Source organism: Eptesicus fuscus, chromosome 3 (genome assembly GCF_027574615.1).
Source record: "Eptesicus fuscus isolate TK198812 chromosome 3, DD_ASM_mEF_20220401, whole genome shotgun sequence".
In the NCBI taxonomy this organism is placed as follows: domain Eukaryota; kingdom Metazoa; phylum Chordata; class Mammalia; order Chiroptera; family Vespertilionidae; genus Eptesicus; species Eptesicus fuscus.
The window spans coordinates 16,736,563-16,759,690 of record NC_072475.1 but is presented as its reverse complement, the minus strand read 5'-3'; the positions used below and the strand labels follow the sequence as shown (position 1 = coordinate 16,759,690).

At 44.7% G+C, this 23,128-nt stretch overlaps 1 protein-coding gene across 2 annotated transcripts in view; it reads left to right on the top strand.

Annotated features, from left to right (window-relative positions):
* CXADR (CXADR Ig-like cell adhesion molecule) overlaps positions 1-23,128 on the top strand; it is a 57,010-nt gene that overhangs the window by 1,390 nt on the left and 32,492 nt on the right. The gene's annotated exons all lie outside the window — the stretch shown is intronic.

Genomic DNA, 23,128 nt, shown 5'->3' with positions numbered 1-23,128 from the left:
AGCATTACTCATGGGATCCACCTTCTATTAACAAGTCTAATCTTCGTGGAGAGTCTAGAGCACTGCCTCCACCTTTTTGATACATATCATTTAGCCTTGGCTGCAATTTCCAAAGTAGAGCTTTCTGGAAAAGAGGAAGGGTCAGTAACCAGTGTACATGGCCCATCCCCATTTTTGTTCTGTCAAGGGCCGAACTGAAGTTGAAGCTGAGCACACGGTGTTGGTGTTCTCTGTGGGGGAAAAGATATTTTAGGCTGCATCTAAACCAGAAAAGTAGAAGAACAAACCCCATGCGGGAGAAGATCTTTTCAGGGGTATTTGGATAATTGGATTTTTCTGGATGCCTCACTTCGGTAGGCACAATCACAAACAAGCGTATTTTGACACACAGGCCATTCTGCTCATCAAGTGTACAGGAGGGTACAGCGAACATCTAGCTAAACTGGACAGCTAATTTTTTTTTTTTTTTAATCCTCACTGGAGGGTATTTTTCCATTGATTTTTTTTTTTAGAGAGAGTGGAAGAGAGAGGGAAAGACAGAGGAACATCTATGTGAGAGAAACACATCGATTGGTTGCCAGGCGGGGGAGGAGTCTGCAAGCACAGTATGTGCCCTTGACTGGAATTGAACTCAGGACCCTTCAGTCTGGGGGGCGGATGCTCTTATCCACTGAACCAAACCAACTAGGGCCAGACAACTATTTTTAATTTTAATTTTCCAGCCTAGGAGACAACTCAAAAACTATGTAATTGATGTATGGTTTTGCGTCTTTCTTCAGCTACTACTTGCCACTTCAGAAATTTATGAAGAACTCCAGTTGAGGGGTAGCATAACCCTGCAGTTGGCAAAACAAGGTGGGGACTTAATAGGTTTTAAAAATGGCGGTGCTGTGAGGGGTAGAGCTTCCTCTGGAGCTAGCTGTCTCTGTATGGGTTGTAAGGAGTTTGGTGCCATACTCTGGTTGCTGGTAGAACTCCTTTGGATGCATTTTAATTGCCAAACTAGCAACAAGTCATCCCACAGCACTGGTGGTGGCAGTAGTAGTAGAGCAGTAGCAATGTTAGTAAAATTAAAGCCTCGATTGAGCAGTTACTAAATACCAGGCATTGTGCTAGGCCCTAGAATCTAGGGCTTCCCATATACTCTATCTAGCAACCTTAGAGGGGATATATTATGATGATTCCTGTTGTACAGGTGTGGAAACTGAGGCCCGGGGTGGTTCTGTGACTTGCCAAGATCACAAATTTCCTTCTTCATTCTTGCTCTTATAACCATGCCATTCTGCCTCTAAAAGCAGCTACTTTGCCCTTTTAAAAATTTTTGTATTGATTGATTTGAGAGAGGGAGAGAAACGTGGATTTGTTGTTCCACCTGGTTATGCATTCATTGGTTGATTCTTTGTATGTGCCCTGGCTGGAAATCGAATCCACAACCCTGTATTGGTACAACGCTCTAACTAACTGCGCTTCCGGCCAGGGCATACTTTCTTCTTTGATTACTCTAATCCACATCCTAAATTCCAATTTACTTGTTGTTAGTCATTTATTAAGAACCTGCTATTGTCTTGGCTGTGTGCCAAGTCTGGAGGTTTTTATCATTAGCCCTTTAAGTCCTTTATCTTTGTTGAAAACCTGAGGATCCAGGGCTCGGACTGTGTTGCAGACTAATGTGGCTCAGGTCCCTGCAGAGCGGCAGCGCCTGGGCACCTTGTTAAAGCGTGGGCGCTGCTGTGTCCCACCCTGTCAGCGTGAGTGGAACTGAAAGTGCACGGGTCGGTGATTCTGGTCTCCCACTCACTCGTTAGCCGCTTGATGGAGCAGGCCTCTGTCCTCCTGTGTGCCTCACTCACTTTATGTGTCAAGAATGGGGGTCCTACTATCTCAGAGTTGTTGAGGAGCAAAGTGAAACATTTCTTTTTTGTTTTCCTGGCGTCTTTTAATAAAAAGGATTATTAGATGTGAACTTTATCCCTCCATGGACCTCGCAACATTTGCATTCCTGCCATTATCCCAACCACCAGAGCAGAAGTTGCCTCTTCTTCAAGGGGAGCCACCCTACCCTGGCTCCTTAACCTATGTGTGATGGGATCTCCATCAGTGACTCCGTTTATCTCACTGCGCCGGGTCAGAGGGCAGGGGCATTCCCTGTGTTGTTTGTTGTTACAGTCCCAGGGTTAGCCTGTGGCTCGTGGCAGATAGCCAGTGTTCAGCAAATGTTGCGTGACTAAGTTTTTAACCTCTTTTTGCCACGAGGCTCATGTATATGATGTAGCTCTCGTCAGTAGCATTTCTCTTTCTCTCCCTTCTCATCCAGTGGTCCTTGTAGTGATCATTTCACTAGCCCTGACCCATTCAGTTATTCGGCTAAAGAAGTTAAGCATCTGCTTTCTCTCTGCCCTCGTTGTTCTGTTCCGCTTCCCCACCCCATCCCCAGCTTCAATTGCCAAAGGTAACAATAACGGGTGCCAGGTCCATTTATTTTTGGGGGAGCTCCTTGAAACCTATTGTGGTCCTTTCCCACCCTGCTAACCTGATTTACTTACACTGCCTTCTACATTAGGTCCCTTCAATGTAGGTCCCTTCAATGTCAGCCTTCCCATGATTTGGCTCATAGTCGTCTTCTCAGTCTCCATCTTAAACCTGGGTGACCTTACCTATTCATTACTGTAACCTCTGAAATAGTTTGCTACTGACTTAAAAGGATTGCCAGCTCAGCTCACCTCTCCTTTGAACTCTGGGCCTCTATTTCCAACTGCCTAACATTCAACTTCCACCTGGATGCACTTCAGAACCTGAGGCTCATCTGTTAACTGATTAAATGATCCAATCAATGACTTGTTTCTGGCCTACTGTGTACCGTCTTGCGCTAGGGGCTCTTACATTAGTGTAGGCCTGCAAGGTGTAGAAGGTTTGATAGGACCTTCCCAGCAGATGGTACAGCTTTTGAAAGACATAGATCTGAAATGGTACAGTGTGTCTTGGGAGTTGAGAAATTCAGTTCATGTAAAGCAGTGGTCGGCAAACCGCGGCTCGAGAGCCACATTCGGCTCTTTGGCCCCTTGAGTGTGGCTCTTCCACAAAATACCACGTGCAGGCGCGCACATACAGTGCGATTGAAACTTCGTGGCCCATGCGCAGAAGCTGGTTTTCGGCCTGGGCGAGTCTATTTTGAAGAAGTGGTTCTAACGCCGAGCCACACTCAAGGGGCCAAAGAGTGGCGGCATGTGGCTCTCGAGCCACGGTTTGCCGACCACTGATATAAAGCATCTAGCCTGCACTTCTCAAACTTTTGATGTGCACTTGAGTCATTCTTATAAGAGATTCTGCATTTTAACAAGGTCCCCATGATGTCACTGCTGACCACACTTTGGGTGGACAAAGATCTAAAGGCTTTTCCAAGAGCTTATTAGGAGATGAGAAATGCTAGACATCTGTCAAGATAAAGTGCACCCCTCACCCTGACCTCCCACAGCGGCACCAAGAAGCCGGTGGAGGCATTATGAGGTTATATACTGACATCATTCCCTTGAATGATGCAGAACTCTGCAGCAGTTCCAGGGCAGGCAGACCTGATAGAGCCAACGCAGGACTCCATCTGGGATGGCCCCGACATAAGCAATCTCTGTTGAAACACAGCAGAGTGCACAGCGCCGGGCTTCCTCTTTGATCTGGAAAGTTGTTTTGAGGAATTGCAGTGGAACTGGTTGAATGAGTGGCAGGAAGAGGTTGGAGAGAAGCAGTAAGATTTTTGGCTTGAGGGAATGGTGAGGTCGCTAGCCTATAAAGAAAAGAGGAACAAGTTTTAGGGAGGTGACAGTGAGCTTAAGTTTGAACAGGTTGTATTTGAGGTGCCTGAGGGGATGAAGGGGGAAAATATCCAGTAAGGAGATGAAAACCAAGGTCTGGATCTTAGGAGAGAGGCGAGGATTAGTGAGAGAGGCAGGAATCACCGCTGATAGGTGGCACCAGTGTGAGGTTCATCAGGAAAGGCAGGAAGGACTGACTAGAGGAGGAGGTGAAATGGGACACTGGGGAATACCAACATCTAGCAAGTAGACACCAGGTGAACGAGGAGGAGTGACGGGGAATGTAGGAGAACTAGAGGGTGCGGGGGTCTCAGACACTGAAACGGAAATAAGGCCAGTGGGTCTTACCATTAGGAGGTTATTAAGAACACTCCAGGAAATTAATCGGTTCCACAGGGAGGACAGTGTCTGGAAGGGGTGAGAGTAAAGCCAGATTGTAGTCGATGTACTAGTAGGAGTGGCCTCAGGCGAGTGGAATGAGAAATCTCTGTGCACTTGCAGTTTTGTTGACAGTGTACGGCCGTGACTCATGGCCGTAGTTTCACAAGTCAGTAGCAGACCCAGGGGAGAAGAGAGAAGCCATGAGGACTCCTTTAACTTCCAGCCACCCAGACCCAGAACCTGGTTCCTCCTTCCCCTCTGGGGGCCCAGTTTCCTCCTTGTACCGTCAGTGTTGGGGTTTCTCAGTGTATGGCTTCAGCTACCATGTGAGTCTCCAGCCTGTTTCTAGTCTGTTCCCAAGCTCTGCCCATCATTTCCATCCACCCACTGTTGACTCCCCGCAGGCACCTCCGGTTGAACCTGTCTACCTACCACGGTGGCCTCTCACATTCCATGGCATTTTCAGCCACCAAGATGGCCAGGCAGAAATCTGGGTGTCTTCCTTGACTCTTCCTCTGCTTCACTTGCTTACAGTCAGTTTCCAAGTCACGTGCATCTCTCCAGCCACTGTTCCCGGTTATCTCAGTATCTCTTAAGATGGCTGTTGAAATAGCTTCGTCATTGGCGTGCTCCTACGTGAGCTTACCCTGTGCTCCGGGCACTTCCCGCTGCCGGGCATGTGTACACCTACCAGGTGTGCCTTTATCGCGATGGTTTTCCTTCGCCAGGCTGTACATTTTATGAGGCCAGGGATTGTTTATTCTCCCTGGCATTCCCAGTATATGGCACAGTGCATGTGAATTGAATAAACCGGGAAAGGTGTACTAGGAGTTCCTGTTTGTTGACTTGAGAAAAACACCTAGAGGGGAGGGAGCATTTGAAGATCAAGAATAGGTACGTCGTGGAGGAGGTGAGCAGGGCTGGGCCCAGTGTCCTGCCCAGGCCAGCGTGGTGCGCCAGCTTTGCCACGAGCCACACCTAAGTAAAGTTGAGAATAGAGACTGTGGATTCTTTTTTTAATCCTCACCTGAGGATATGTTCTCTTTGATTTGAGAGAGAGAGAGAGAGAGAAACGTTGATGTTGCCTCCCATACATGCCCCAACTGGGGACTGAACCAGCAGGCCAGGTAGGTATGTGCCCTGACTGGGAATCGAACTCCACAACCTTTTGGTGTACGGGACACTCCAACCAGCTGAGCCACCCAACCAGGGTGAAACTGCGAATTTTTTATTTGGTTCGATTGGTAGCCAGCAAGTAATGTATGTGAACTTTAAAGTAGTTACTAATGGCCGGCCAGTCTGGCTCAGTGGTTGAGCGTTGACCTATGAACCAGGAGGTCATGGTTCATCAATTCCTGCCTATGTTGTGGGCTCAATCCCCAGTGTGGGGTGTGCTGGAGGCAACTGATCAATGATTTCTCTCATTGATGTTTCTCTCTCTCCCTTTCCCTTTTCTCTCTGAAATCAATAAATATATATTTTTTAAAAACATCTTATGTTTAAAAATTAAGTTATTAAAGTAATCCAGAAAGTAATTAGAATTTACCTAACTAAAATGAGCTTATGCCTTTATTTTCCTGTCTTTCACCTATCTGGTATAGTTTAAGAAAACAAATCTAAATATTCTAGAATAATCGTTAGATTGGTCTTAGAATTACATTGATTTCTGTTAATGAGTGTGGTGCTAAGTGGAAGTAAAAAGCAGTAAACTTTTCCAGGACTGGCTCCCTCCCTCATTGTCTACGTGGTCTCTTCCGTGGTCCTGAAAGCAGAGTGGAGGAGTGTGAGGGGATGGAGAAGGCCACCTGGGCATGGCGAAGCGGTCTACGCAGGAAGCCAGCAGAGTTCAGGATCGACTTTGCTGTTCTCTTGGGGCTCTGTTAGTGGCATTTCTTTGTAATTTATACCCATTTGTTGAATCCATCCCTATCTCCATGTAAAAGAAAGTGGGAAGGAAGTTGAAAATGTTTCCACATTCAGTGGCAAACTTGTAACTTAAAGAGACATTTTATCTCTCTTATGCTTTCCCATCTCATTGACTTTCTTGACTCACCCCTGGCTTCTAATAAAGAGTTAGCCAGCTAGCGTTTAAGCCTTAAAGGCCTTAACTTGACTCAGCATTATTCGAAATTTATTTTCACTGTTAGGAAGCTCTTAGAACAAAAGACTGAGGGAAGGAGATAATAACAAGTCTATTTTTAGGGTAGGTGTGAGATCAGTGGCCTGGTTTAGTTTGCCCTTTGATAGTTGCTGAGAAAAAGGATTAAAGGTCAAATTAACCAGTGTGTTTACATACTGAGACAGTGCAAATTTCTTTGGAAACTGTGAAATCACTTTCATTCTTTGGAAGTTTTTTTCCCCATTGATTTTGAGAGAGAGTGGAAAGGAGGGGGAGAGACAGAGAGAAGCATCAATGTGAGAGAGACACATTGATTGGTTGCCTTCTGCTCGTGCCCCAGCCAGGGCCAGGATCGAACATACAACCGAGGTACGTGCCCTTGACCAGAATCAAACCCGGGACCCTTCAGTCTGAGGGCTAGTACTCTGTCCACTGAGCTAAAACGGCTAGAGCCTTTTGAAGATATTTAAATGTTTCCATTTATTTTTAAAATATTTTTATTGACTTCAGAGAGGAAGGGAGAGGGGGAAGGAGAGGGAGAGAAAAACATCAATGATGAGAGACAATCATTGATTGGCTACCTCCGGCACACCTCCCACGGGGGTCTAGCCCCGCATGTGCCTGCACTGGGAATGGAACCATGGGACCTTCTAGTTCATAGGTGGATACTCAACCACTGAACCACACCAGCCAGGCCCCATTTACTTCTAAGAGATAAAAATGTGTATAGATTTTGAGTAGAAACAACATAACTAATGGTGGTTACTTTTCACCTTCCAATAGGGTAGATGAGAGATTTGTAACCGTGTGCTGCAAGAATCTTTAAAACATGCAGTATACCTGACTCTAGTCAGGGCCACACACAGTGTCTTTTCCCTTAGATTGTCAATTAAAAAAAAAACCCAAAAAACGGCAACAGACAACACAACACTATGAATGAATGAATCAAAATTATACCTTTTCTTTTTGTCAGATTGGCAAAAAAATATATATTTTTGGGTGTGCTGCAGAATTTTAGCAATTAGTTTGTGTGCCATGAGATGAGAAAGGTTGAAAATCACTGGGGTCGATGTATGTTCTTTGTGAGTTTTAGAGGTTCCTCCAAAGGAAGGGTGCTTTGGCTGCACAGGTGAACTGCTCTCAAGGAACATTCAGATACACTGAACCCAATGTGCTGAGCCGTGTCTTTGTTAAGTTGTTACAGTGACTCTACCTGACCCCCCTCAGTCTCCGATTCCCCAGTGAAGAGAGCTTTGAACTCCTGAATACCAGAGGATTCCCCTGGGTGTTTTCTCCAATAGACCAGACAAAAACTCTCTAGTGCTTTGTTTTGGGGCACTTCTACAGTAAGAATTGAGAAGCCTTTTTAACCTACTTGGTTGTACAATGTGAAACCTGATTCTTACGGTAACTCTGGGCTAGAAAAGTGACTCTACTTTAGTTTTTAAGACAATGTCACACATATGTCCTTTGAATCCACTCTCCTGACAACCTTGTGGTAGAAAGAACACTTCATACTACTTTTTTTTATTAAAAAACCAGAGGCCCAGTGCACGAAATTCATGCATGGGGGGGGGGTTTGTCCCTCAGCTCAGCCTGCACCCTCTCCAATCTGGGACCCCTCGAGAGATGTCTGACTGCCCGTTTAGGCCCAATCCCAGTCGGACATCCCTCTCACAACCCAGGACTGCTGGCTCCCAACTGCTTGCCTGCTTGCCTTCCTGATTTCCCTAACCACTTCTGCCTGCCAGCCTGATCACCCCCTAACCCAGTAATGGCAAACCTATGACACGCGTGTCAGCACTGACACGCGTGTCAGCACTGACAGGCGTAGCCATTTCTGATGACACGTGGCCGCTGAGGTGGCCGCATGCCGAGGATGAAATATTTCCTGCTCCTGAGGATGAAACATTTGTGAAATAATGTTTTTTCCTCAAAGTGACACACTACCCGAGTTATGCTCAGTTTTTTTGGCGAAGTTTGACACACCAAGCTCAAAAGGTTGCCCATCACTGCCCTAACCACTCCCCTGCCAGCCTGATTGCCCCTAACTGCCCTCCCTGCCAGCCTGGTCACCCCTAACTGCCCTCCCCTGCAGGCCTGGTCCCCCCCTCCAGCTGCCCTCCCCTGCTGACCCAGTTACCCCTAACTGCCCTCCCCTGCCAGGCTCATCGCCCCTAACTGCTCTGCCCTGCTCGTCTGGTCCCCGCCCCAACTACCCTCCCCTGCAGGCCTGGTGCCCCCCCCCCCCAAATACTCTCCCCTGCAGGCCTGGGTCCCCCCCCAACTGCCCTTCCTTGCAGGCCTGGTCACCCCTAACTTCCCTCCTCTGCCAGCCTGGTCACCCCTAACTGCAGGCTTAATCGCCCCCAACTGCTCTCCCCTGCAGGCCTGGTCCCCCCCAACTGCTCTCCCCTGCAGGCCTGGGTCCCTCCCAACTTCCCTTCCCTGCAGGCCCAGTCACCCCCCAACTTCCCTCTCCTGCAGGCTTTATCGCCCCCAACTGCCCTCCCTTGCAGGCCTGGTCCCTCCCAACTGCCCTCCCCTGCTGGCCATCTTGTGGTGACCATCTTGTGTCCACATGGGGGCAGCCATCTGTGTGTTGGAGTGATGGTCAGTTTGCATATTACTCTTTTTATTAGATAGGTGTTTTTTTCTGGTCTTCCTTAAGCACATCTGCAGATGTTATGTGAGCAGTGGGATTCAGATGGAATTGGAGCTCTCGGGCTCCTCCTCAGCCCCAACAGGTTATACCTGGTAGGAATATTGAGGCCAGAGTTGTGAAACATTCTATTTGTTTAACCCAAATAAGCTAGTTAGAGAAAAAGACAAGTATCACATGATCTCCCTCATATGTGGAATCTAATAAACAAAATAAACTGATGAACAGAATAGATCTAGAGACACAGAAGCATGGAACAGGCTATAGAATCTCAGAAGGTGGGGGTGGGTGGGAAGAGATCAACCATTGGTTATATGTATAACCAATGGATACAGACAATTGTGTGGGGAAGGCTTGGGGCAAGGGTGGACTAGGATGAGTCAATGGGAAGAAATGAGGGGGACATATGTAATACTTTCAACAATAAAGATGGATGGAAGGAAGGAGAATATATTTTGTTTAACCCAAAATACAAAAAATATTTTCATATGTGATCTAATTAAACATTAATGAGGTAAACTCTTTAGAGACCTGGTCAATATTTGACCTTCATCTCAAGTGCTCAGTAGCCATATGTGGCTAGCACCTACTCTATTTATTGGTCAGCAAGGGTCTAGAACTTGGAGCTTTAGCTCCAGTTACATTCCACCATATCTAGTCTCGGAACATCTACTAACTAAAAAAAGCATGGATGTGGCGTGCCATCAAAATAGCTTTGTCAGATGGAACATGCCTTTGGAATTGCTTTCGAGAGATTTTAACTAGAAAATAATTATTTGTATTACAGGGTATTCCTGTTGGCAACTAGTTAAATAAAATCCCTTGTTTTTTATTTAGTTTCTTATAACATTAGAGCATTTGTTACACACAAACTTATATCAGCTGTCCATTTTCAATAGTTATATGCATTTATATTTTAGGTATAAGGCATAAAGAAACAAATATATTCACAAAAGTCACATTTTTAGCTTGCCTATGGGGGAATAAATGCATTTATGGAGAGAATAAGAATAGAATGGTCCCTGGTGATGTTGCTAGGGAAATTGGAATTCATTTTGGGATATTAGAAAAGAATTAATGCCAAGATTGAGGCAATCAAGTTAGACATGCTTATAACAGGGGTGATTTTCTTCTTGTAATTAACCCTTTCTTTATTAACTTTGGGATTTTCCAGAGATAACATTATTTACTCATTTTGGTATTATGTCTATGTCTTTGCTTTTTTTTATTTTCTGTGATCTCATCTTTATAAGACACTTCACCCGAGTTTTTCTTTTTTTGCACCAAGTACTCAGTTATTCCTGTCTCATGCTAATTAAAGGAAGAGAGCCTGAGGTTTTTATGAGCAAGGAAGCAAAGGCAGATTGCTTAAAATGGAGCGATACAGATTATTCTATGAAGGTAGTGAAAATATTCACCATGGCAACGGATCTGCTTTACCCATAATGCAAAATACTCTATTTGCATTTGTTTTGTCAGAGAATTCTGAAACTAGTATCTCTGTATTAGAGAACACGGGGAAGGTACTATGCTACACAGTTGAAAAAGGGCTGAGGCTTAATTTTGATCAGAATTAAAATCTGAATGCTAAAAAAAGAAAATAAAAAATAAATAACAAAAAATTTTTAATGATTTTCTGAGATGAGTGTGTGTGGGTGAAGGGAATGGGAAGGGGTGGATCCCAATCCAGGACAACAGATACTTAAAATCTGTCTGCATGTCTACATTCTGAACTCCCCTTGTCTGGCTTTCAATTATAATTTTCTAGAGGCCCAGTGCATGAATTCGTGCATGGGTGGGGCTCCGGGGTGGCCTGTGAAGATCGGGGCCGCAGCTCACACCCCCAACCTCCCAGCTCCACCTGGCACTGCCCCCTCACCTGCTCCACCATCCTGCCTGCGGGGCGATCTGGGAGCTGGGTGGTGGCTCCGCCCCCTGCTGCCGCTGCTGGTCTCAGGGCAGTTGGGCCCATGCTCGCACCTACCTTGGCCTGGCACCGCCCGCTCACCTGCTCCACCATCCCACTGGTCCCGCTCTCATCGGGGCCCATCGCCTCCACTGCCACCTGCTGCCAGCACCTGCCATGTTCCGTGCCACCCCCTGGTGGTCAGCACACGTCATAGCAAGCAGTCGAACTCCTGGTTGAACAACTGCCCGAGGAGACAATTTACATATTAGGCTTTTATTATATAGGATAGGATATTTTCCCTGGTCCTGATTTATAAATTATATGTTAAATATTTCTTATAGAACACCTCAATCTCTGTGGGTGAAGTTTGCAGCTAAATAAATAATGTGTACCTATGGGCGAGGAGTTGAAGTAAGTGCTTTGAGAGATATGAGGAAGACACCGTTGTGATACTCTCAGCAGGCTTGTACCTGGAGGAAGGAGACAGCAGAGCGGGCTGGCGGTCAGATGGTTGCTGGTGAAAATGGGTCCTTGGGTGTCACGAGAAATTAATGTCAAAGGGCACATGGCTGGGAGAAGTTTAAACATAGCGGTAAGATTTACTGGGGTGAAGGGAAATAATACACCCTCAGGGATGGAGAGGGCAGACAGGCTCTTGCAGCACAGCCCTGAGAATCCCAAGAATCATCCGTGTATTTTCTTGGTTTTCCGAATGAGTGAGCTCTCTTTCAACTTATCCAGTCTACTTCCTGGGGTTTTCCCAGGCTTGTGCTGGGCCCTCCCCTTAACCAATCCCTTTCGTAGACCTTCAGGGTGCCATGCCCTCATCCAATCCGATCCTTTTCAAAGGCCAGGCTTCACCCCTGTTTGTTGCCATTTTGGCTGCTACTTTTGGTACCTACTGCACAGGCCTCCAGGTAGAAGGCCCTTCCCCCTGTGCTCTTGGTCTCTACTGCACATTTGCCCAGCAAAAGAATTTCCCTCCCTGATTTCCCCCCTCCCTCACCAACAGTCCAGGTTCCAGGCCAGCTGTTCTCCGGGGAGATTTTTTTTTCTGTCCCCTTCTCAGACTAGGTCCCGAGGGTGGAGGATGGGGTGGTCTCCTGAGGAGCCTGTGGGTGCTGCAACTTCCTAGTGAAGTAGGCTTAATGTAGACAGTTCAGCTCCCTAGTACATTAGGCTTAATGTCTGATTCCCTTTGCTCCCTTCCTTCATTATAACTAGCTAACCGTGCCAACAAGATCAGATGTGCTATGCAGTGTAAAGAGGTGTGGTGTTCTGACCGTTCTCTCCTCCAGACCATCTCCCCCTCCCCCTTGTGTACCAGCCCTTCAGCCTTGAGTCTCCTGCTTATTATATCGGACTTCCGGTTGCTTCTCCACATTGACCAAGAAATGTCTTGCCACCGTGGGGGAGCAGGAAACTTTCCTCTGTCCTCAAAGATTTTTTTTCGGCTGGTCTAACAATTACATCAAGAGAAAACCAAATTTAATACATATGTGTGCATGAGAACCCCACATACGTGAGAGTCTCAGGGACAGAGAGTTAAAATGATGTATAGATGGCAGTCTGAGCTAAGGATGACATAAGGTGCCTTGTGGCTTCAGACGGTCATTGCAGGCTGACAAGAAGAGCAGATACTCAGTAATGAGTAGTTTGCTGTCCCATAGCTTAGTATGGGCAAGGCCCTTAATGCAGATTCTTCTATTCCTCTTGAGTCCAAAAGGTCTTGGTTTCCTTAGCTCAAGATAATTTGCATACTACAGAGGCACATCTTGGGGTGACTTGTTTTGAACCCCTATACCTCATACTCCCGTCCCCTCTCGCAACTCTCCATCAAAGCATTATCTTGGCATTTTCAGATTTACACTTTTTTACAATTCATTTTTCTAACACCCTTACAATACAGTTCCGTGACCTTTAAAATACAGCGATTTTCTACCCATTTCGCTTAGGCAACTCTCTCCTTATACTTCATCTTCCTCTGAAATCTTGAACTCTGTTGTCACTGTCTCCCAGCTAGCTTGAGCTTTTGCCACTTTTTGCTTCAGTGAGATCTCTGGGCCCTTACCCCTTTCCACCAGCTCTGGTCTCTGGTCACTTTAAAACCAGAATTTCTTCACCAATCCCAGGGTCCCGTGGCCAAACTGGAGAGAAAGAGCTAAGGCACAGCTGTGTACACTGGGGAGACTGGTTTCATTGTAATTTGAAGTACAAATTTCATTGTATGAAGCACCAGAACAGTATGTTTTTAACAAATAAAAATAACTTACTCTTTTAGCTCTTTTAAAACTTACTTTTGATAAACCTTTTAGTTGAAGTATGACATTCATACATAAGAAAGTAGGCAGTCTAGAGCATTCTTTATACGTGTACAGGTGAAAGCATTATCCTAGACTGACACATCTATGTAGTTATCACCCAGATCGAGAAATAGAAATACCCCGCTTTCAGAAGTCCCCTCATACTCCCCCAGGTTACTTCCTTCACTCCTCAACAGCATAGATTAGTGCAGATGCCTTATAGAAGTGGAATCGTACAGTGTATTTTTTGTGTGACATTCACTATCATGCTTGCAAGATTATTCACATTGTGTACCTCTGGTTTATTCATTTTCATTGCTATGTGGGGTTCTATTGTTTGATCATACCACAATTGATTTACACATTCTACTGTTGATTGACATTTTCCCCCTCAGTGTTTTGCTATTGTGAAAATGCTGCTATGACATTCTCAGGCATGGGTTTTAGTGCACATGTGCACATATTTCTCTACCTATGAGTTGAGTTTCTGGGGTCCCGTAGGTTATACATTTAGCTGTGGTTGATACTGCCAGTTTCCCAAAGTTAATCATTCCAGATGACACTTCCACCAGTAGGCTATGACAGTTCCAGTTGCTCCACATCCTCAATATTAATATTTTATGTCCGTCCCTCTATTCTAATTATTTATTTATTTTATTATCTAATTTAATTTGTTGATTTTTGAGAGAGGAAGGGAGGGAGGGAGGAGAAGAGAGAGAGAAACATCTGGTTTTCTTGTTCCACTTATGCATTCCTTGGTTGCTTCTAGTATGTGCCCTCACCAGAGCTCAAACCCACAACCTTGGTGTACTAGGATGACACTCTAACCCAGGGGTTGGCAAACTGCGGCTCGCGAGCCACATGCGGCTCTTTGGCCCCTGAGTGTGGCTCTTCCACAAAATACCATGGCCTGGGCACGTCTATTTTGAAGAAGTGGTGTTAGAAGAAGTTTAAGTTTACAAAATTTGGCTCTCAAAAGAAATTTCAATCGTTGTACTGTTGATATTTGGCTCTGTTGACTAATGAGTTTGCTGACCACTGCTCTAACCAAATGAGCTACCCGGCCAGGACCCCTCCATTCTAATTTAAAGGTGTCTAACCTCCCATTTTCTAAGTATCTTCCTTTTCTGGGATCTTGATCCTTAAGTCTCTGTTCTACTATAGTGTTCTGCTGTCATTTTATTGCTCTCTCCTTTTGACTTATAATCATGCTCTACATTTCTCATTTCAAAACAAACTTCCTTTGATCATCACACTTCACTGTATTCGCCCGTCCTTGAGAGCCTTGAAAGTTCCGCCGACCACTTCTGTTTTCACTCATAAACCTCAGCCTCTGTAGTTAGATATATCCCTTTGCAACACCTCACAAAGGCTTCAGTAAAGCAGCTCAGGCCTAGGTCACCAATGATGTTCTGATTGCCAAACCTAGTCGATACATTTCAGTGTCATTTATTCCCTAACAGATTCAGAGTTCTTCCTCTATGGACTAAGTGTGAGGGATAAATAATTGTAAGTTACCTTCCCAATACTACAGGAGTTTATTTCCTAGTAGAAGTGACAGGGTTATAAGATGTCAGTGAACTGTCATACTAGACACTGTTTATTGAAAAGATCATACCAGGTCATGCTGAAACTGTTCTAATGCTTTACATGCATTATTTTATTTAACCCCTACAATGAAGTAGGCATTATTACTATTAATTCCCATTTTATTTTTTAAAAATATATTTTTATTGATTTCAGGGAGAGGGAGAGAGAGACAGAAACATCAGTGATAAGAGAGAATCATTGATCGGCTGCCTCCTGCAAATCCCCTACTGGGGATCAAGCCCACAACACGGCATGTGCACTGACTGGGAATCAAACCATGACCTCCTGGTTCATAGGTCGATGCTCAACCATTGAGCCACACTGGCCAGGCATTAATTCCCATTCTAAAGAAAACATTAAGACTTAAAAAAGACTAGAAACTTGCATGCAGTCAAGCAGTTAGAAATCTCAGTTGGAATTTGAACCCAGATCTGACTTTTTTTTTTTAAATATGTTTTTATTGATTTCTAGAGAGAGAGAAATGGAGAGGGATAGAGAGATAGAAACATCCATGAGAGAGATACATTGATCGGCTGCCTCCTGCACACCCCCACCGGGGATCGAGCCTGCAGCTGGGCATGTACCCTGACCGGAAATGGAACCAGGGACCTTTGGTCATGGGTCGATGCTGGACCACTGAGCCACACCAGCTGGGCCAGATCTGACTTTAGAGCCCACACTATTAATGGGCAGGACTGCTTCCCTAATTCAGTATGCTACTGGTTCAGAAATGTCAGCACTGGTGCGGTGAACTCGGAACTGCTGCCCCGGCCTTTTTGAGTTGTGGTTGGGGGAGGGGGTGGTGGATGTCAGGGGAAGGCTTCTTGTTGGTTGATTGATGGATGGTCTAAAATCACGACGTATTTAGACCTGCAACTGATAATTGAGTTCAACACCCTTAATTTATGTCTGAGCCCCAGAGAAGCAACATGTCCAAAATGATCAAGCTTTGACAATGGATTCCTAGTCTAGTATTTATTTCTCTATTTAAAAAAAGGTTCACCCAAACTCCTGAGCTATGTACTACCTAAAATGCTCTCTCTTTAGAAATGTGTAAAGGAGAAGAATAGTATAAACCCAGGCCCTCACCTACCAGGGTAATTGCAATGGGTCTGATAACACCCTGTGTTTATAGTGACTTTAAAAAGGAATCCTCTGTGTCCGGGGTGTTCACTGGTGGACTGCTGCTTACCCAGTGAGTGCGGTTTGGGAGCCAGGCTGAAGTATTTTGAAAAGTGCCTGGCCTCAGTCACTCTTGGTTACTATTTATTGTCAAGATGATGATTTCCATTTCTGTTTAGATATTTCCTGGGTGCCTGCTTTTCCATTTCTCCTTGTGGATGGAGAGCTAGGTATTTATATTTTTTTAAAAAACTGCATAGAAAAGCAAATAAGTATACTTAGTAATGTTAACATAAAAAGCCATTGAAGCCTGTAAAGAATTTTTGTGAGTTTATTTGAGCCAAACTGTCGGCATATGCCAGGAAGCAGAACCTCAACGAATTGAGATTATGCTCCGGAGAATGGCAGGTTACATCTGTATTTATACATTGCAATCAAAGAAAAAGGACATAGGTGAGTTACATGAAATCCACTAGTGATAGATTAAGGAGGTGGGATAAAGCAAAGCGGGGGGGGGGGGTGGGCGGGACCCCCATGGGATTGGATAAAAAGTAAAATGATGGACATACTTAGGTGGGTACAGGAACAATTAACATGATAATGAAGGAATTTGTGGTATCTGTCCTGGCGCCCAGCATATTAGGTTGTGCCCCAAGGGGTCCAGAAAAAGGGAAGTTACAAGTTACCCAGACATTTCAAAGGATATGTTATCATAGATGCAAAAAGACAGATAGGCTCAGTTAAGGTAAAGGTTGACCTTGTCAGTGAAGATACCGGCCTAGGATGTCACCACCCACTGTAACTGCGTTTAGTTAAAGTTTAATTTCAGACCATCCTTTGTGGTTACTTTAGGTCTCTGTGTTGGCAAGACCACCATGCAGGCCTCCCCTGAGCTTGTCAGGTCAGCATGTGGCCCCTTTCATCCACAATGTCATTTCTCGTTTTCAACACATCTGACTATTCTTAGTTCTATATACATATTAACATACTGTGCTGAGTAGCACACATGAGAGTTAAACAACCAAAACTCCTACTGGGTAGCAAAGCGCGTAATTTCTAGCTTCCTTAAGTGTCTTCTTTAATCCCCCAGCAATGTTAAAAGCCTAGCTGGAGTAGGGAACTAGAACTAACTTACGTAAAGCGTTTTTCTTTTTGCTTTCTAGAAACACTATTTAGATGACTTTTTAAATATCGCTAATTCCAAGGCTGCTTCCTGGCGAGAAGGAAGGGGGAAACTAGCACAGGTTGGAATTAACGTCTGGTAAAGAGGGAAGGGAAGTGATCCAGGTCACATGGTGGCTGTGCTGGCGGAGGCCAGAGCGGCACCAGGTGCTAGACTGGTACGGCACACGGTGTTAGACCAGGGAGGTCAGACCAGACCTGGGTTCCCGCAGCCTCGGTACTTGAGTTCTGGCTAAGAAAGAATTCAGAGCCAAGACCCAAACTATAAGAGACATCCTGTCTAATAAAAGAGTAATATGCAAATTGACCATCACTCCAACATACAAGATGGCTGCCCCCGTGTGGACACAAGATGGCCAGCAGGGGAGGGCAGTTGGGAGGGCAGTTGTGGGCGATCAGGCCAGCAGGGGAGAGCAGTGTGGGGGGGACCAGGCCTGCAGGGGAGGGCAGTTAAGGGTGACCAGGCCTGCAGGGGAGCAGTTAGGCATCAATCAGGCTGGCAGGGGAGTGGTTAGGGGGTAATCAGGCTGGCAGGCAGAAGCGGTTAGGGACACCCAGGAAGGCAGGCAAGCAATCCTGATTGTGAGAAGGATCCCAGATTGGACAGGGTGCAGGCTGGGCTGTGGGACACCCCCACCCCATGCACGAATTTCGTGCACCGGGCCTCTAGTTTTATTTAGAAAATCACAGAGATCAAAGAAGTGAGTGGTAGGAGAAATGGGCTCAGGAAACAGGTGTCCTTGGAGGTTAGGAATAAGGAAGGTAAAGGTAATTAATGCCCCTGGGAGGGGAAGGGGAAGGAGAGGGGAAGGTACAGGTAATGCCCCAGGGAGGGGCAGGGGAAAGAGAGAGGAAGGTACAGGTAATGCCCCAGGGAGGCAGATGAGGGGAAGGGAAAAGCAAGTGGGTGCTCCTGGGAGGGAGAGCACAGGGTCCTCTGGCCTAAGGGCTTTTAAGGGTGGAAATATTAGGGGAGGCCCCAGAGGAGGATCCCAATAGATTATCCATCAGCTTTTCAGGTGTGTCCTTTGAGGGTCATGGTCTCTGATGATTAGTCAGCTGGTCAGCACCAGGCAAGGGTCATCAGTCAGTGCAGCTGGTCTGGAGGCAGCCAAGGCATCACTTGTCTGATTTTGCTGCTTTTCTGAGCCTGGAGCTGAAATACAACTGAGGCCTATCTCTTATCTTTCGAGAGGAAAAGGTCAGGGGGACTAAACTGCATGAATGTGGATATGAAAAACCAGAGGTTACAAACCACATGACCAGTAATATGATAGGGAAGGATAGGTTACCCTGGGGGCGAGGGTCTTGTCTTTCAGTTTTGCCCCTTGCACCTAGGCATCTGGTGAGTTTCTGTCACTGGCCCATCATCTTGGCTCTGCTCATGTCTGACTGCCTGTAACACCCTGACTGGGAATCGAACCCACAACCTTTGGTGTATGGGATGATGCTCCAACCGACTGAGCAACCCAGCTAGGGCTTAACTAGTGTTCCCATGTAAGGTTTCTAACTTTTGTGATCTGAACTCAACAATCTAATGGGATGAATGTGTCCTGTCTGTTTAAAACAGTAAACCATTATGACATTCTTTGACATTTCTCAAAAAAATCTCAATGTCAAATAAATTCTTTATCACAGCGGATATTAAGGTCATCATAATATATCCCTTCCCAAGAAACTAAAGAAATATACAGGACTTTAGGAATTAAACTTACATTTTTATTTTCATTTCTGATTTTTCTTTTTTTGTTACTATCTTTGGAATGACTCCAGAAATTCTGAGAAACCACTTATCAATGGTAATAGTTTTCTGCTTGATGTTGTTCTAGAGATAGCTCAGAGATAGGCAGCTTTTCATCCATAGTTGTGATTTTAGAATAGTCACAATTAAACATTTTTCTTACTGTTGTATTTCCCTCATAATTGTATATAATTGTACATAAAGTTGCATATAAAGCTGAAATCATACTCGCTTTTTATTTATTTTTAGTTAATGCTTACCTGAGGATATTTTTTCCATTGATTTTTAGATAGAGTGGTAGAGAGGGGCAAAGACAGAGACATCGTTATGAGAGAAAGTGCCCTTGACCAGAATCGAACCCGAGACCCTTCAGTTCGAGGACCACTGCTCTATCCACTGAGCCAAACTAGCTAGGGCTGATTGTGTTCGTTTGTGTGTTTTTTTAACCAGATTTGCTAACATTTACTGTAATATGGGTAGTAAAGTAATAAGCAATGGACTGCTCCCATCGGCACGGGACAGGCTTGCTCAGCTCCCTCTGAGCGCTGTCTCCTGTCGGGACTTCATTGCTCCACCCCTTTGCTTCCCTGGATACGGGTCTTCCCATGGCCTTCCTGCTTTCCCCACAAGGTCTGGTGGTCCTCTCTACCATCATCACTCCTTCTCCTTCCCTCTGCTCTGAGCTCCGCCCTCCACTCTCAGTTTTACAGTTTTGTGTAACCACAGGTCCAAAGGGCTTACTAAATAAGGCTTGGGGACATACCCTCCAAAGAAAATCTGTTCAGTGAGTGAACCTGTTTGCTTACTAGTAAGGGCAGGGCACGTAAACAGCTACCTCTGAGAGCGTGTTGTGTAATAGGAGGAAGTGGTTTCCTCTGCCTGCCTGTGGGGATGGGGAGAGCCTTGGAGAGGAAGTGAAAGGTGGCGGTCCTCTGATAAGTGGCTGGAGGTGCTCTCAGTGGGAGAAAGTGGGCATTTCAGATGGGAAAGCATCCACAAACACACGTCTCCGGAGATGGGGACTTCACGCTTCTCCCAGTGCTTCCTTCCTCTCGTTAACTGTTTTCTAAGGTACTCTGGAAAGATAAAAGTGACTTTTATGTATCAAACAAGAATAAAAGTTACTATTACAAAAACTAAGTTGTATTTTATTCTAATTTGAATTTAGAAAAATTTGTGTGGCTGATGTCATTTAACTTTTTAATTTTATTTTAATAAGATAAAAACCCTAAAAGCATAGAGTAATCAGGAAGTTTTATTGGTTGTTGTTGTTTTTAGCAAATTTTCATTCTCATAGTCTTACCTCTATATTTTGGCGCTGTGTCTTGATTCGTTTTGGAGTGGAAGTTTCATTCTGGGCTGTACTCAGATTGTTTTTATCTTACTCAGTTCTTAAAGTATTACTACCAAGATAAATACAGGCAACAAATTGTAGTGGCTATAGAAAGGAGATCTTCAAGTAGCAGGATTCATCTTCAACTGGCAGATTAATGCTCTTTCACCGTTTCTAAAGTTGATCAACTTTATAACCTAGTCACCAATTCTTTTCTACTAATGAACAAGGAACTACAACGGGACATAGAGGTGTCCATAATTTCTCCCAACCCTAATGGAACTAATGATTTAATGGTAAGTCAGTATTATAAAGAATCAGTTAAAAGCACTAGGAAGTATGGGCAGAACATAAGCTCATCTAGAAGATGTGACAAAACCATGGAGCCTACTTTAGTCAACTTCACAATAGAGTTCATCAGTGAAAAATCTCCAGGATATCATATGCTAAGGCCAAAAGGGTGATACAGATAGCAGAAAGTAAAGTACTGTGAGCACTTGTAGAGAAACAGAGAAAAAATCATTCTAGGCTAAGAGGTAGAGTGCTACCTTGGTGAATGAGGTAGGAATGGAACAGGGTTTATTAGAAACTAGAGACCCAGTGCACGGGGGTGGGAGCGTGGGGGGAGGGCGGCCTTAGCCTGGCCTGCACCCTCTCACAATCCAGGACCCCTTGGGGGATGTAGCAGTGTGGCCAGGGAGGAGCCTGAGCCAGCGCCACACTGCTCGCACTCATCCCGGAGAGGCTCCCGCCACTGCAGCAGCGCTCACCAGCTCACGAGCTGTGAGCCATGAGCCCAGCTTCTGACTTAGCGGCACTCCCCCTGTGGGATGTGGGAGCGCACTGACCACCAGGGGGCAGCTCCTGCATTGAGCGTCTACCCCTTGGTGGTCAGTGCGCATCATAGCGACTGGTCGTTCCGGTTGTTCGGTCATAATGGTCACTTAGGCTTTTATATATATAGATGATAGAAAGTGTGTATTTGGGGATTGCATCTTAATTCAGGAGAGACCCTTGAGATCACACATAAATATCAAATCACATAGTTTTAAATAGAAATGTTAGATATGAAATGCAGATTGGAGTAGTATGGACTTCTTGGAGGCAATATCAAGTAGTCTATTTGGGCTGAATTAGTGGATTTGGATGGTGTATCATCATCAATCTTTGCCCAAACTCTAGAGACTTAAAAAACAAAAATATGTCTGTTCCTCATCCTATGGGTTGCCAGTTTAGGCTAGGCTCGGAGGGGAAGGAAGCTCTGGGCTCACGGCGGCTGCCGACAGCTGGTCTGGACTGCGGCCCAGTATTCTAGGGGGCCTGCATGGTGGGCAGCTGCAGCTATTGGTCAGACACCTCAGTTCTCTTCTGTGTGATTTGTTCATTCGGTGGCAGGTGGCAGGGGTTTGAGAGGGCGAGAGGGGGAGCAGCAAGGCCTTTTGAGGCCTCACCTCAGAGTAGCCGCACTCATGCCGTTTCCTACTGGCCAGTATTAGGCCGGCCTCTGATTTAAGGGAGCAGAGAGTCTGTGTCCAGTTTTAATCTGCTATTTAAGGAGTGCACTTAAATGTGATAAAACGCTTAGGATGGTTCCTGAATATAAATGGTCTTGACTGTAATCTGGCTTTTCTTTCATTCTCAATCTTTTGGCTTCAACTTTGTTAGCATCTTATTACAAGTGATAGCTAATGGAAAGGACCAATTCCTCATTTTTGGTTTGTTCTCATTATGGAAAATTAGGATTTGGATTTACTCTAATTTTTCTCTCATGTGTTTGTTTTTATGGCGGGAGCAAGGGAAGAGAAGGGGAGGAAGCCAGGACCCATGGACCATGCATGATTTTAGTGCCTCGGGCCTCTTCCGGGTCATAATCCAGCCACGGAAGTTAGTATGGGTGATGGAGAGGCCTAAATGGGAGAGCTGCTGAAATCTGCTGTTCAGTTGAAACTTTGGCTCTGCATACATTCGATGTTTAAATTTATTTGTGAGGAAATGTCATCATAAGGGAAACATAGATTGACAAACTAGTGCTATGCAATCTTTTACAGTGTAAATAATAAAAAATTAAGTTTTGTGTGATAGTTCATTTACAGACTAAATCTGCATTTATACCAAATTGTTAGGTTGTTCAAACTCTGATCTTTCATAAGACATGAGTAGTGAACAGACCTATTTTTGTGTGAAATTGATATGAACAAAATTGCTTTTTTTTAAAAAAAAAATGTGAATTGATTGAACTTGGTATTTTTACTCTTATATAGATTAGGAAGTGGTGCCATTTTGCTCAGAGGTTATTTCTACCTTTTATGCATGTAAAAGATTGTTGTAAACCATTAGCAGCAAGAAGGATACTTTATCTTTATTGAATTTATTGGGGTGACATTGGCTAATAAAATTATAGATTTCAGGGATGCAATTCTGTAATACATCAGCTGTATATTGTATTGTGTTCACAACCCCAACTCAAGAAGAAGTATACTTTTTTTGTACTTACAATGTGTCAGTGGGGTGAAGCCATCTCTTTTTGACAAACTCAATCAGCAGAATCTCTTGGACATTTGTTTGGGGCTCAGGGCATCTTATTTTGGTGGCTTCTTTTCCAGTTTTGTTGAGATATAATTGACATACAGCACGGCATAAGTTTAAGATGTACAGCATGATTTGACTTACATGTAGTGTGAAATAATTACTACAGTAAATTTAGTCAAGATCCATCGGCTCATAGAGATACACACAAAAAGAAAGCAAAAGAAAAAAATATGTTTTTTTCCTTGTGATGAGAACTCTTGGGATCTACCCACTTAGCTTAGAAATATTTTCAAGCATTCAATAAAAGTTATGGAATCAAAATAAAAAAAAAAAAAACAAAACAAAAACAAAACTTAGAATTAAAAAAGAAAAAAAGGTGTCAGAATTCATCAGCATGCGTCCCAGCGGTAAGGAATGCCCATTGTGTTGGTGGCACCAAGGCGAGCATGGC